The 16,553-nt window shown below is 39.0% G+C and overlaps 1 long non-coding RNA gene across 4 annotated transcripts in view; it reads right to left on the bottom strand.

The window, feature by feature from the left end:
• LOC124233458 (uncharacterized) overlaps nucleotides 1-16,553 on the bottom strand; it is a 37,724-nt gene that overhangs the window by 8,687 nt on the left and 12,484 nt on the right. For all 4 annotated transcript variants that reach the window (XR_006887055.1, XR_006887057.1, XR_006887058.1 and 1 more), the window contains exons 3-4: nucleotides 15,732-15,817; nucleotides 1,868-2,061 (exon numbers count right to left, since the gene is read on the bottom strand). This is a non-coding gene — a long non-coding RNA (uncharacterized LOC124233458). The remainder of the gene's footprint in view (nucleotides 1-1,867; nucleotides 2,062-15,731; nucleotides 15,818-16,553) is intronic.

Below are 16,553 nucleotides of genomic sequence, written 5' to 3'. Positions count from 1 at the left end.
GGGCTCTACAGCTCTTTCAGGGAACATAGTCAAAGCCTCTTATGAATGCTAATTTCCATTCCTCTGGGGAAGCTGCCCCTAGTAAGGGCAGGGAGGAGAGGAATCAGAGCTGCCTCACAAGACTTTCTGCTGCTGTTTACTGAACCCGAGCCTACGCCCACTCTTCTCACAATGAGACCTTAGAATATTTGAGAATGTGCACCCATAGGATGCTGTGCAGAGTCCATCACTCTCCTATATCCAGTGCAGATGTGACGGCAACTTGACCAAACACCCAAATTCTTTTTCATTTTTCTTGCTTACACAAGGTGCTCATCCAAATTGGATCACAGCAACATCATGGTTCCCGAGGTTGATAGATTAATTGAACTCTAATGTTCAAGTTGGTCACCACTTATAATGATGATTTTAAATATTCCACTTAGATAGTTCCAGTCACAAGGGCCTCCTTTCCATTCCTCAAATACATGGTAATAAGGCTTATTGGACATACTTGATGTACTTCGGCTCACTTCTCCATCCTCATCTTTTGCCACTTCCTTTTTGATTCCAGCCACTTATTTCCAGCTGAACTTCTTTCAGTTCCTCAAATGCTCTCACTGGGATCCAGGATTTCAACTTGTTTGCACTTCTGCCTATCACTATTTAGCCCCCAGCTCTTATTCATCCTTATAACAAAGCCTTATTAGCCCAAGTTTGGATTGTATGGTCCATCTGTGTGCATATATGGTGGCAAGCTTCAGGCTATTGTGATTTAATGGGAATTAAAACTACATCTGTTTAGCACTTTCAAAATGTTATCCTGGTTACACTTGTTTACTTGATGGTCTCCACCGTTAGAATGCAAGCTTTGTGAGGTCAGAGGCTGTGTCACCATGGTAAGTGGTCAATACATATTTGTTGAATGAATGAATAATCAAACTATTATTTTCCAATAAATCTCCCCAATGAAGTGCCTCACTTCCACTTAGGTTGGTTAAATTAGTGGTATATTTACACTCTTTTGTGCACATGGAAAGCCTACCCTGCCAGCATTGTCTGACCCTGTCTCCTGATATCGGTCTTACAGCTGGGCTTACCTGTTTTGATAGGGAGAAGTGAAATGGGGTTACCTTGGCTTTCAGTAAATTAATTTCCTGAAATAAGAAAAAAACTCAAACAGCAAATACACCACCATGTTAACAGACTAAGCATCTAGGTTTCAACTGAAAGGTGCTTGAAAAACCATTCCATTCTCTATTCTTATGTGTAGAAACATTGACTTTGATAGTTTGTTAGTCCAAAACACAGAAACCTCAAAGCTGGCAGAGAGTATTATCTGGAAGGCAATATCTGACCAAATACCAAATTATGATCTTGTTTCCTGGAAATGTCCTCCCTACAGTCACTTTTGCTATGATTCTACCATAAGCTTGAAAGGGATTTTCATAAACAGTCTAATTTGGGGGGCCAGCCCGGTTGCGCAGCTGTTAAGTTTGCACGTTCCACTTCAGCAGCCCAGGGTTCGCCGGTTCAGATCCCGGGTGTGGACATGGCACCACTTGGCACACCATGCTGTGGTAGGCATCCCACACACAAAGTAGAGGAAGATGGGCACGGATGTTAGCTCAGGGCCAGGCTTCCTCAGCAAAAAGAGGAGGACTGGCAGTAATTAGCTCAGGGCTGATCTTCCTCAAAAAAAAAAAAAAGTCTAATTTTTCTTCTTAAGGCAATTTTAAAAGCAATGTTTTTGAGAGTCAGTGGAAATGGCACTAATAAGAAGACTTGAACTGTTTTTGTCTAACCAAAGCCATCCTCGTTTTTGCTGAATCACTAAACATGCTATGCTTTTTTTTTGCTCTCACTGAAACATGTTTATATAACTTACCAAAATAGAAGCAGTCACTGTAATCAGTTCTCTTGGGAATAAAGGAAACTTTGGCCCTTCCTTCACAAGAGGATGTTGGTTCATGGGAACAAGTCACAGCAGTAAGTCTTGACCAAAATACAAGAAGCATCAATTTATTTTTTATCAGATTCCTATATCAGTGTGAGCTCCAACTACTCCAGGAGGTTCCATACCTGTTGAAGAGTAAAATAATCTTTTCTCCGAATTTGCTCTTGAGTTTATCACATCTAATTAATAGATTCAGTTAATCAAACATTTGAAGATATACCATTTCACTCTTAAATCTTTTAATAGTGAAATAAATAATTATTTTAACCTCTAACTTCAAAGATCCCGATTACCTTTTAAATAGTTTTATTATTAATCAAAGCAACTGCTCAAGCACATACATTAATCATATTCAACGTCTTCGAATCTTCAAAGACTGTCCTGAGACCTGGGATCAGAACATTCAAACCACAAATCCTAAAATTCTCAGATCAGTTCTAACATCCTGGAAGGTGCGTAACTCAAGATCCAGTATAGTGAAATGAAGTGTGCGGTGTCAGAGTGGTTTGGTGAAGTAGCAAGACCAGTCCCATGAGAACAAGATATAGAAAGGAGAAGTGTTGATGGTGAAGAGGAAGAAAATATGGCAGATTCTAGTCTTGAATTGAGCCATAGACGATCTTAGGATGTTGACCCAGAGAGAGATGTCTGAGACAGGTACCTCACCAGCATTCCTGAGTTGTTAGAGCAACTTGATCAAGGAGGGTGAACCCCAGTCATGGGTTGTTCTGCTTCCTACTTTGAGCAAAATGACCTCCTTTCTTACCTGTTGCACATGTTTATCAAATGTATTATCTAATTATGTAGCTGTATTTTTTTTTTTTTTTTTTTTTTTTTTGCTCAGGAAGATTCACCTTGAGCTAACATCTGTGCCAATCTTCTTCTATTTTACGTGTAAGTCACCGCTACAGCTTGGCCGCTGAAGCATTGTGTAGGTCCACGTCTGGGAACTGAACCCTGGCCACTGAAGCAGAGCGCACTGAACTTAACCACTAGGCCACAGGACTGGCCCCTGTAGCTGTCTTTTTTTTTTTTTTTTAATTAATGTTATGATAGATTACAACCTTGTGAGATTTCAGTTGTACATTTTTGTTAGTCATGTTGTAGGTACACCACTTCCCCCTCTGTGCCCTCCCCCCACCCCCCATTTTCCCTGGTAACCACCGATCAGATCTCCTTATCAATATACTAACTTCCACCTATGAGTGGAGTCATATAGAGTTCGTCTTTCTCTGACTGGCTTATTTCGCTTAACATAATACCCTCGAGGTCCATCCACGTTGTTGTGAATGGGCCAATTTTGTCTTTTTTTATGGCTGAGTAGTATTCCATTGTGTATATATACCACATCTTCTTTATCCAATCATCAGTTTCTGGGCATGTAGGCTGGTTCCACGTCTTGGCTATTGTAAATAATGCTGCGATGAACATAGGGGTGCAACGGACTCTTGAGATTTCTGATATCAGGTTCTTAGGATAGATACCCAGTAATGGGATGGCTGGGTCATAGGGTATTTCTATTTTTAACTTTTTGAGAAATCTCCATACTGTTTTCCATAGTGGCTGTACCAGTTTGCATTCCCACCAACAGTGTATGAGGGTTCCTTTTTCTCCACAACCTCTCCAACATTTGTCACTCTTGGTTTTGGATGTTTTTGCCAATCTAATGGGTGTAAGGTGATATCTTAGTGTAGTTTTGATTTGCATTTCCCTGATGATTAGCGATGATGAACATCTTTTCATGTGTCTATTGGCCATATTCATATCTTCTTTTGAGAAATGTCTGTTCATGTCCTCTGCCCATTTTTTGATCGGGTTGTTTGTTTTTTTGTTGTTAAGCAGTGTGAGTTCTTTGTATATTATGGAGATTAACCCTTTGTCGGATAAGCGGCTTGTAAATATTTTTTCCCAATTAGTGAGCTGTTTTTTTGTTTCAATCCTGTTTTCCCTTGCCTTGAAGAAGCTCTTTAGTCTGAGGAAGTCCCATTTGTTTATTCTTTCTATTGTTTCCCTCAACTGAGGAGTTATAGTGTCCGAAAAGATTCTTTTGAAACTGATGTCAAAGAGTGTACTGCCTATATTCTCTTCCAAAAGACTTATTGTCTCAGGCCTAATCTTTAGGTCTTTGATCCATTTTGAGTTTATTTTGGTGTGTGGTGAAAAAGAATGGTCAATTTTCAATCTTTTGCATGTGGCTGTCCAGTTTTCCCAGCACCATTTGTTGAAGAGACTTTCTTTTCTCCATTGTAGGCCCTCTGCTCCTTTGTCGAAGATTAGCTGTCCATAGATGTGTGGTTTTATCTCTGGGCTTTCAATTCTGTTCCATTGATCTGTGGACCTGTTTTTGTACCAGTACCATGCTGTTTTGATCACTGTAGCTTTGTAGTATGTTTTGAAATCGGGGATTGTGATTCCGCCGGCTTTGTTTTTCTTGCTCAGGATTCCCTGTAGCTGTCTTTTTAAGCTTCTTGAAGCAAGTATCTGTATCTTCTAATAAACTACACCACCATGCAACTGTGCCCGGCACACAGCAATATGCAAAAATGATTTGTTAAATCAATGAATAAATGAATCTGTATAATACTTGAGGTTCAATGCAACAAATGACAGAGAAAAGAATGCCTTCAACATAGTTCAATCTGTACTATTTAGATTATAGATAATATACAACTTGTTACTTGATTAAAACTTCTAAATGCATAAATTTAAGGAAAACACTAATTAGCCAACAGAAGATTCAAGACAATGTCTTCTTATTTGGAATATGCTAGTATTTAAATGAAATAATACTCAGCATTTTGAATTGCTTAGTTTGGGACTAGTTCTGCTGTCTCATCTTTGCTACTCTTCATGTTTGTCACAGGCATGGTCACATTCTGTATTTATTCCACAGCATTAATTCATCTCTAAGCAAAATGTGGTGCTTCCCCTCTTTGACGTCTGCTATTCCAGCTTCCTCCACAACCATCCCATCATGCTCGCTAAAGCTGCTTTTCACCTTCACTGCTCAACAAAACATTAGTATAAAAAATAATATTCACTGGCCTTTATTATTCCTAGTACATGACAGGAAATGCTGTATTATTTAATTTTACAGCAACATTTTACAGAGGAAAAAAACAAAGTTCAGAAACACATAAACTGTCCACGGTCAAACAGATGTCAAAGCTGCTGTCACTAATACATAAATGGAGGTCAAAAGAAGAGTCAATGCAGGAGAAATAGATTTGGTGTTGATAATTGATGGTGAATTGGTAATTGTTGACATGGTTGGGCTGCATGAAATGACTAACTCAGGGATAGAACGTTGAATGAGAATAAAAAATGCCAAATTAATCCTGGTGAACAAAAACATTTAAGGGTCAGGATAAAGAAGCAGAAAGGGTGAGAGACACCGAGAGGAAGCAATAAAAAGAAAAGAAGAGAATTAAGACAAGGTAACACTGTAGAAATCAAGAAGAAAAAAATGATCAATAGTTTTGCTGTTACAAAGAAGCCAGGGAAGGTGAGGAGTAAAAAAAAGATTTGTCAATTATGAAGTTACTAGTAATCCTAACTGGTGCATTTTCTTTGGAGTTGTGGAGATAGAAGTCAGTTTGCAAAGAAAGATCTGGAAGTCAAAGAGAGCAAATACAGACACATCTTATATGAATTTTGGGATCAAAAGGAAGAAGAGAGAGAGAGCAGTAGTTTGAAGTGGAGGCAGAAGCAAGGGAAGATTCTTTTAGTCTTTTGTGGCTCATTTTTTAAGAGGGAGGAGACAAAGCACAGAATGTGAAGCCACTGCTGACTGACTGAACGAAGTCCTAAGCGGGGAGGTGAAGGACTCCTGCAGGGAGACAGGATGAGAAAAGGGAGCTGTGGGTGAAGGATAGGGAAGGGAAACAAATGAGATTCATTTCATTCAGGACTTTAGAGATAAAGTCATGCACTTAGAATGAGAAGACGAATAGGATAAAGAGTTGCAGAAAAATTGAAAAGATTTGGGATCATCCCACTGAGAAAAAGAAAGGAACTAAAATCAAAAGACTGCCTGGAAGCATTAAGTGCTCAGAGGGAGGGTGGGAATCACCATAAATTCCTCCATTTTCCTAGAAGAAAATGGGTCTGCAAGTTCCCTGTCCACCATGGCTCTTAAAATCAAAGTCTTTCTAGTAAGGCGGTGCTGAAAACGGGAAGCCTGATCAGCCGGATAGGGAGGCTACACTCGATGAAATCAGCTACACTTAGGATACAGCCAGAGTCTCAAAACCAGATGCAGTGCTTTAGTTGTGAGACAAGGGAAAGCCCTCTTGGCATCCTCACCCTCTCCACCCTCCAGTTACTACTCCTTCTCCCAGAGGATGTACATCCTTCACTTGCCTTCTCTTTCTCCTCATCTATTTTTCTCAAACCCGACCCGACTTGCACAGTTTATAAAAATCGCAGCTGAAAAATGGATATGTTTCATTTTAGAATCTAAACATCACATGATTGGAGAATATTTCATTTTTATCTCACATCGTCTCAGGTCAACGTGACAGGTTATTGGGCCAGTCACAAGACTCCGAGCTCACTCTAGAAAACTGCAGAACAGGGAACCCTGTGGCAGAAATGCTGACGACGTGGACACACTATGATTTGCTGAGTTACTGCTCACAACTTGCAATTTTGAAAATTGTCTTCTGGATTACAATTCCATATCCTAGCCCTCCCATCTCTCTATCTATGCATTAAAAATCATTTTAAATCAACTTGCATTGCATCTTTTCTCTAATTGAAAATTTGGGGTAATTCAGAAATGGACTAATTATAAATTTTTCTTTTGCACATCTTTGAAGAAGCAACTTAACAGAGTAAACACAATTTCAAGCGTAATTTTTACTAGAATGTATAAATTGCGTTAAACTTTGCAGTGAATATTTGCCAATGGAAACATTTCTATGGTGAGGTGAATCAGCACCACATTGCCTAATTCACAGAGTTACTGATCATCCTTCTATATTCCTTAAAAAAGACCGAGATCCAGATCCTGTCTCTATTTGAAAGTAATAAAATTGCATTCCTATTTAAATATTTTATTGATTCAAGTTGTTCACAAATTCTAATCAGTCTTGGTCATAATTAGTGTTTTACTATAATTTTATGTTAATTTTACATTTATCTTTTAAAGTATAAATTAGTTTAGTACCTATGAAATTGCTGAAAATATAAATTTATTTCTACAGTGTCAGCCTATAATGTTTCAAAAGGAGCAGTTCTCAGAAGCCATGAGAGCTTCTGCAGACAGCTGAGTTAGAATGAAGAAGAATCTCCACCAGGCGGCATTTGTAAATCCTAGTATGAGATATTCTGTCTACGTACTTAAAAGTAGGAATAAAAGTAAGACGTATCTGCTTTAAAAACAACAACAATTTTACTGTTCACATTTTGTATTAATTCTGAATAGGTATCTGTAATTTATTGACATACAAAATTGTTCAATGGAATTTTACTATACGCTGCCCTCATGTGAAATAACCTTAACTTTCCCTTCTCTCTATTTCAGAGGAATTGCCTAACAATGACCTCTCTAAATTTATAATTTCTAGACTCTGCACTAATTCTGTTAATCTTTTATAAAATGGCCTGATGCTTATAATTCTCTCAGTCACGCTACAAACACATATTGAGGACACGTTATATTTGGCCAGGCACCTTGCTAGACGCAATAATCTAGAAATCCATTCTGCTCTGGAGGGGCTTACATCCTGATTAGGGATCCAAACAGGGAAATAGATTCTGCTTGAAGCAAGATGACTTTATAAAAAGAATACAAGGTCTACGGTGGTGAGCGGAGCACCTACCACAGCTTGGCGGGGACATTGCACGAGAGTGTTTTATATGGGAGGCCATGCTGAGCTGAGTCCTAAAGGAAAAGGCCTTGAAGATCCCTCATGCAGAGTTGGGATCTGTGAGGGGGGCCTTCCAATGTGGGCAAAGGCATGGGGATGAGATCCGGCTGACAGAGATGGGGGAAAGTTAGGGAGTCAATATTGCCAGATTTTCAGGTGCACAGGAGAAGGCGAAGGGCTTATCTGAAGATTGGACATTAGTCCTAAATTCAAATTGCTTTACCATTGAAAAAAATTTGTATCTAAGAGTTTGAATGAAGTCTCAGCTTTTCTGTTCTTGAATACAAGATATTCTAGAAATGGTCTCTAAACTGTTATTTCACTTTGGGAAAGGAAATGTTCAAAGAGCAAAATTTTAAACTGTGGAGCCCTTCTGAGGAGGAAAGCTATATACACCAGAAGAAGAAGAGGTTTAAGGAGCTTGTGGGTTAAGAGAGAAGGAGATGGGGTTTGGGACTCCAGGTTCTTTCTTGAATAGCTCCAGACAGGAGTGATTTGGGAAGGTTGGCCCAGAGATGTTTCCTAGCAATGAAGGAAAGTTTTATGAGAGGCTATCTCCCTCCTGATTATTTCGCTTTTAACCCAACACAACAAATAGAAAGCAGATTTCCCAGACACTTCAGAAGAAGTTGAACTGCCTGTGGAAAAGCTGACATCTGCAAATCAGCATAGATTAGTACTCAAATACTTTGCTTGAATAATAAATTAAAATAACAGCCAAACAGGACATGGCAGGCGAGGGGGAAAAAAACCCAGAAGCCTGGCCTGAAGACAAGTACTTGATAAAATAATTCTTTTCAAAGAATGCCAAGAACTCAGATCTGAAGGTTGGCCGTGTCAACTTCTTAAGTCTCTGACTCCTCTCAAGAAAAGATGTGATGATTAGATAAGAGTAAATTATAAGGAGCATTTAGTAGCTGTTTATAAAGTACTTAAAAGCACTTCTTTTAAGACTGAATTGTTTGGGCATGCTATTAATTTATGTTATAAAGAAGATGACTTACTGAGCAAATATACACGTTGGACCAGCCAATTATCCAAAGCTCACAGTAACAGAGTCCCAACCAATGAAGCTACACTGATGTATGTTTGCCAACACTATTAATTTAGCAGTTGAAGCTGAATTTAAAAGCAAAAACTTATTACCTTTCATATGAGGCTTCATCAGTTATTAATTAAATTCTTACACATTAGCTACATGTATACAAGGCCTCATATTAAGACAAAAAGAAAACTTTATAAATAGACTATAAAGCATGGTGAACCTCCCTAGCCAATGGGCAGGGTGCTCCCTGTTGCAAAAACATTCCAACAGAGGAGAGTCAGTCATCTGTTAGGCGACATCCAAAGATCTGAGTGCTTAGGAGACAGAGCTCCTCTCTAATTCTGGGAATCCCACCTCTGACTGGGGCCAAAGCAAAAAGTACTGTGAAACCCTTGAGATCTACTGATACAAAAAATACCTCCCGGATATTTGGAATTAACAAAGCTTGATGAGGTAGCAGATGAGTTCAGCCTGCCTTTGATTTCAAAACCTAACCTAAAGCATTGCCCCCAAATTGAGAATTAATGTGCTAACACAAACCTAAATTAGTAAAATTACTGTTGAACTCTGCTTCCTAAGTAGGACCTTTCAGAGTACTTTGAGTCTTTCGGCTTTTAGGGGCAATATCAAATGGGATAGTATCTTGGTCTAATGTAAATGTGGTCACCATTTTATGGTTGGAAAACATGAAGCCAGAGAAGTAATGAACTTTCCCTACATCACACAACAAATAAAGGACAGTTTATAATAGAGTTCAAATATCTTCAACCAGTAACTGGAAATAACAACAATCATAAAGCAACATTTTTATCACAGTTTTTAATACTTTATGTGACATTATAGGTTAATTCTCTAACCTATAAAGTAGGTACCCCTGTCATTTTCATTCTACGTGTGAGGAAACAAAGCACAGAGTGGCTACATAACTTCTCCAAGGTCACACACCACTAGTGAAAATGGAGGCAGGAGTGAAATTCAGTTCGAGACGCTATAGTCCATGCTCTTAACTACTACACTTTTCACCCATTATTTCTCTACCTCCCTTCCTGTAGTAACAGTTTGTGGGTATTTTGTCTATCAGACACCATAAATGAACTAGTTGGAGAGTAAGTCCTCCCTCTAGACTCAAAGGCAAAACAAAACCACTAGGGTGCCTTTTGGTCTAATAATCTGTGATCCAGAATCTGCCTACAGGAGGCACCCCCATTACACACAATTCCTGCCACAGCCTCTGCGGTTCAGGCCCTCAGTGCTCTGAGACTTCCTAACTCCACCAGCACTCGCATTAGTCATATTCAGGCATTCTCTTCATGTGCACAATTGTTTGTTTTGTAGAAACATAAAAACACATTTCAACTATGCATCTGTTGCTTCAATCACTTCTATGATATTCTTGCCCAATGGTCTGGAAATTTGAAACCTCCCACCACACCTCACTCTATCTTTGGACAGCATTAACTGAGAATTTCTTCCTCACATTGAGATAAAATCTGTCTGTAGCTTCCTTTTGTTTTCCCAGTTATATCCTTTAGGTCTAATCCAGTTTTTCTTATGTTGAGCATTTAATAAACATTACAGACCTATCTCCAGAAAAAATACAGACTGTGGACGTGTACAAAAGGCTTACAATCAATCTCTGGGGCATTGCAGACCCCCTAAGGCATATGTAAGGTCTGTGGATCTTATGCTTGGAAACTCTCTTCAATAACAGCCCTTCAGATGCCGTCAGGGGAAGAGCGCTCTTTCCCTCTGTACCAAGCAACGTGTCCAAGTACAGAGAGTTGCATTCTTCTCTCCCCACTGAACTGCATCTGCTTAGATTTTTGCCATTCTTTCCAGCCCATGGAGACCTTTTTGAATCCCAATTCTGTGATCTAATCTATTCACTTTCCCTCCTTCAAGTCACTTTTAGGCTTGATCAGCAGGCTCCAGTGTTTTCACCACAGCCACTGGAAAAGACATTCAGCTGGAAAACAGCTGAGGACAGAACACCAACCAAAGGATATCACCGAGGGGGGTGGGAAGTGCCCTCTACATTTTTTACAAAGATCGTATACTGGAACTTAAGTCCATGAGCACACAAGAAAGTGAACACATTTAACAAACAGAATATAATCATATACAGTTAACTTTATCCCCTCTAGGGACCTGCTTTTGTTCTGATGTCTTCATTGCTGGGTTAGTTCAGGAATTGGACTAACCAACTCAGAGGATATGAAAACACATGACAGCCACATGACTGAGGGTCTAGGTACTGATTACAAAACTTCCTTTCACAGTTTAGCATGTGATCTTAGGAAACCCAAGTATTTTCCCAGGTTTAAAGCCCCCCCAAATGCTGGCCTTGCTAAGTAAAACAGTGGCTGTCCGATGCCTGTTTCTTAGGCTATAAGGATTCTCATGGCCGGGAACTTTACAAATGCCATATTGGGTATTAGGTTGTTACACAATGGTTTAATTTACTTGTTTTAACGTAAATTTTTTCATGCTTCAAGGATAGCTTTTACTTCTAGTGTTCTAGAGTTTTGTGGACAAGTTCAAATTGACCCTGTCCATGTACATTGTAAATTTTATAAATTAAATTATATCCCTTCTAGTGTTTGTCATTTTAGAACTAAGAGTTTTAATATAGCCAGCGTTGTGGAAGAAGATCTAAAAAGATTTGAGTCAGAGGACCTCCCTCTGTCATTAACTACCCCCAATGATCACGAACAATTCCACTAACGTTTCTTGGCCTCTTATCTCTCATGTGTAAAAGGAGGGAGCTGGGTTACTTCTTCTCTAATGGCTCCTCCAGTTTTCAAAATTACGTTATTCTAATTTTGTTAAGGTGGAATGGTGCACTGAAGCATCAGAACACAGACAAACAGCAGTATCTGGATTCTTTTCTGTGCCTTAAACTTCAAGGCTGAAAGTATGATTTTAATACACAAGGGCTATCATACAACATAATTTCGCTCTATTGGTGATGCATAGTAGATCAGACAGAACACAATTCCTCTAACTCAATGATTCTTAAATTCGGTTGCACATTGGAACCCGATGATCCCTAGATCTCATGCCCAAATGTTCTGATTTAATTAGTAAGGAGTGAGGCCACCTGGACCAGCAAGATTATAAAAACCTCTCCAGTTTAGGACCACCACTCCAATCCATATTAACTCTGAACGCATGCAAGAATCACCTGATAATTTTTCAAAATCTGTCAATGCCTAGGTCCACCTCCAGATTCTGATTCAGTTGGCCTGTGGGACCAGGGCATTGACATGTTTTAAAACTCCCCAGGTGATTGTCATATGTAGACAGAGTTGGGAACAACTCCTCTAATCTCTGCCTCACAAGTCCTTCTTAGTTGATCATCCTGACTCCTACACCATCCCACCCTGGACACTCATCAAATGAAAAAACCTTGGACCTAATTACAAGGTACAGCTCCACCTCCATTATATCAACCCGGTGCCCTAACCTCCAGCTTTTTCTCTAGGGCCATAATCTCTTATCTTGTCAATTAACCAATGCTCCCTGTTCTGTGACCTTACTTGCCATGTTATGGTCTCTCAAATACTTCTTTCAGATTATAGTCCCATTTCTTTCTACTGATTTTTGTCAGCTTTATTCATCAATTCTCCCTAGTACATTGAATGCCTTTGCCCACTATTCCAAACTTCCTCTGGATCCTCGATTATCTTGATCAAATTTTTCCTATGATCTCCACTAACTACAATTAAAGAGACTCTAAAAGAGATAGCAAACTGAAAAAAAATCTGCCATTTATTGCCCATAACTAACCACAGGCTAGGCATATATAACAAGGAATTGGAAAACACACACACACACACACACATGCACACACACACACACATACATGCACGCACGATTTATAAAATTATGACACTCTCTTCCATTCAGCATTGGCTTCAGTTCTGGCCAGGTGCCTTAAAAAACACAAGAATCAATATTAAAAATGTACAAAGATGAGAACAGTATATTATTAAGAGAATTAAGGGTTACCAAAAGAAGATGAAAGGAAAGATTTGAATTTCAGTCTAGAAAAATGAAAGCCAAGGGTGAATCATTTTAAAATGGTGGCTAAAATAATATTATTTTCTTAAACATGGAACATAGAAGCTGAAAGAACAATGTTCTAGGAAATTGAAAGGTAATACTGCATAGTAACCATAAAACAAAATTATAAGGAACTTATACAGGGTAAAACTAAGTAGATTCTGTGAAGGCTTAGATAAATTTGATAAATGATTGAGATATAATGGGTTTTTCAGAAAGCAAAAAAGAAAAAGTAACACTTGGGGAGAACTTTACAAGTTTTTAAAGCACTTTCATATGCATTTTCTTTTTTTTTTTTGAGTAGGTCACCTCAATTCTTTTCTTTTTTTTTAAAGATTGTCACCTGAACTACATCTGTTGCCAATCTTCTTTTTTTTCTTCTTCTTCTTCTCCCCAAAGCCCCCCAGTACGTAGTTGTATATTCTAGTTGCAGGTCCTTCCAGTTGTGCTGTGTGGGATGCCACCTCAGCATGGCCTGATGAGCAGCGCTAGGTCCACGCCCAGGCTCCGAACCATCAAAATCCCAGGCCGCAGAAGCAGAGTGCGCAAATTTAACCACTCAGCCATGGGCCGGCCCCTGTATGTTCTTATTTAAGTTTTGCAAAAAGTCAGAAGTTAGAGTGGTTCTTGAGTACATTCTGAACATTTTGAGGCCAGTATTGTCACGGCATCCATCATCTTCTTCCACGAAAGCTCCCTCGTGGTGCTGTCTGGAAGGTAATACAGTGCCAGCCATACCTTTACTCTAGTGGCATCATATCCTTATGACCCGAGGTGGATTTCCCATGAAGCTAACAAGGCTTTAAGCTTTAAGTACTTCTCTCACAAGGGCTCCTTCCAAGCCTTAAGAGGAGCCCTGGCAATGGGTTCCCATGGTTGTATGTTTTTGTCAAACAGCAAAAGTGAGTTATTGTAATTTGTTATGATATCTTCTTTCAGCCTGAGCAAGGCGGAAAGAATTTTTTTCATTCTAAATATTTATTCTTGTACACACTCTCTATTGGTAATTTTCTATTCTTTTTCCTAAATATGGAATATGGATCCCCTCCTGCATGTGGTCTATTATTACTGAGCCATAGGGCCCCGCTGCCCACTGCAAGGCCGTTATTCTCCCTCCTCTTTGTCCTATTTTAAACCCTCCTCCGTCAGCGCTCAGCCTTCAACCTTCAGCTATTCTGTGCTCTCTCCTCGGCCATCTTCCTCATTTCTGATGAGCATTTCCTCACAGAGAATGTCTTCCCCAGGAAGACACAGAGTATCAGGTAATGCTTGCCAGTTATTCCCATTCTCTCTAAATGTCCTTTCCCTGTTCGTTTCTCCTGCTTTTCCTCACACTTGGAGAAGGTTCTTAACTTTGGACAACTTAATTTCTACGCTGGCACTCCCCCCAGCCTCCTCCTGCTTCTAGAAGCCCTTTCATTTCAACCACCTCCCTTCTCCTGCCGCCTTTGAGCACACTCATCACTTTGAGCAGTTCTGGTCTCATTTAGTGGTTTCTCTCTTCTAAATTTCTGTCCTTAACCAAAAGGAAAAATGCAGTCAACTCGAAAATGCCTTTCATCCTGAGCTGGTTTGGCATGCATGCCTCAGGAGGAAGAGAGGGAAGATTTGTGGCAATCGCTCCTGGGCCAAACTTGCAGGCAGTGCTTCCCCCGACTGTAGGAGAAGTTGCCAAAATAGACACTGAGAGCTGTAAAAAAAATTAATTAATTAATTAAAAAAACCAACAACCCAGCACCACAGTTTTTCCCTTCCATGAAGCGTGATTTAGTGCGCCTGGAGTTCTAAAGTCGGCCTGAGCTAAGCAGAAAGGTAATCTGAGGAAGTGCGTCATCCAAGGTCTCTATTTACACACATGCACACAACCATAGAACCCAGATCAGACGTGTAAGTGAGGACTGATCTCAGGGGTTCAGCCATGAAATAAAGATTACATTGTGTCCACTCTAAACTACCCACCCAATATAGGGAAGGAAAAATTTTTATTTTACAAAGATTTCAAGAATGCAGGCTTAAGCTCGAAGAACTGTAGCACTTAGTTTATCTAGAAGATATAATTAAGCAGACTAATTCAGTCACTGAATATTTTAGTTATCGTATTTTTTTCTGGATTAATTAATACTAAATGGAGATTCTGGAAAATGTTTAAAATATGTCATAATGCTATGGTCTCTTAAGTTTCCTCCCAGACAAACTTCTAACAGTTTACATCAGATTTAAATAAAGATTTTAAGAAAGAAGAATTTAAATGAGAGTCCTGGGGAGGATCAGCATTGTGGATGAATAGAAACGCACAGAGTCTGCCAAGAAAACGAGAAGAAAGGGTTCGAACTTTGCCTTAAATTTCAGTCTAGGAATTTGCGGTCCTTTAATGCTACACATTTTGTCCAATCTTCAAAAACCCACAATGTTTATGTAAGCCTAAGAGAGTCAACTTCTTCTCACTAAACATTCTTAACACAATAAAACGTTTAACAGTGCTAAAGTTACAGGTTTTCATATATTCAGGAGCAAATTGTGCTGATTTCCTGTGTACAAAAGATTTAGTAACTAAAATAAATGAAATTATGGGTAAACACGTGGCCTTAGATATTTTTCCACATCTGTCATTTGCTAGGTCCCCAGTATGAATCTGAGTATGAGTATACTGGGATATCTCTCCAGGGAGAAAAAAAGCAACGGCATACAACTAATAGCCAAATCATATGAATTCCTGACAGTTCTAACATTTTTGACATGTAAACATTTTTATTTAAATATATATGCCTTGATTTTCTCTTACCTATTATCACCACCCTGGCCCTTCACTTACTTTCAATAGTGCAATGGTGCGCTCTTCCTGAAAATGCTGAATCACAATGACGTGAGGTATTCATGTAATCTCCTGCTCAGGATTATCTAGTGAAGAAAGCTCAGTGATGGTTAGCTAACTAATGACCAATGTCGACTAAATAGTCCACTAAATTATTTATTTTATTCATAATTTAATAATATTTAATAACAATTTTATTTATTATTTATTAATTTTATTTTACTAATACTTTAAGTGTATTTAATAATTATTTTATTTTAATTATAATAACATAATATTTTATTTTATTTATAATATAATTTCAGTGGAATTTAGTCCACTATCACCACTGGCTATCTTTCACTCCATTCCTGAGCTGAGTTCTGTGAGCCTACATTGCCTCAGGCATGAGGAAACATTGGCCTCACAAAAATACAGGTCAGATTCCTTCTACTATTAGACCAGGGCTTACAACATAACAGAGTCTGTAGGCGATAGCCGAGATATCCAAGTTGAAGACAATAGCCAACATGACAACACTTTCCTAAAAGGGTTGGACTAGTTTCTTAGAGTCAGCACAACAAAAATAGAGGAACATTCAGTAGGGTCATCAATGCCACTTAGGGTATATGCAGACGGAAAAAGTACTGTAGCTCAAACATCATGGAACACACAGCAGAAAACGTTGGGCAGGCTCCCCTCCTTCAAAGCAGTAACCACAGCAATCATCTTTTAAATTTCAGAGAGATATACCAGCAGACCGACACTCAAATTAGTAAATATTTGTTCTAAAACGTTAAAATACAGTTTTGTATATCCTTCTGGGTCTTATATGCTCACTGT

The sequence above is a fragment of the Equus quagga genome, unplaced genomic scaffold, assembly GCF_021613505.1.
Source record: "Equus quagga isolate Etosha38 unplaced genomic scaffold, UCLA_HA_Equagga_1.0 203_RagTag, whole genome shotgun sequence".
Taxonomy (NCBI): domain Eukaryota; kingdom Metazoa; phylum Chordata; class Mammalia; order Perissodactyla; family Equidae; genus Equus; species Equus quagga.
The sequence above is the reverse complement of the archived record's forward strand: the minus strand, read 5'-3'. Positions and strand labels throughout refer to the sequence as shown.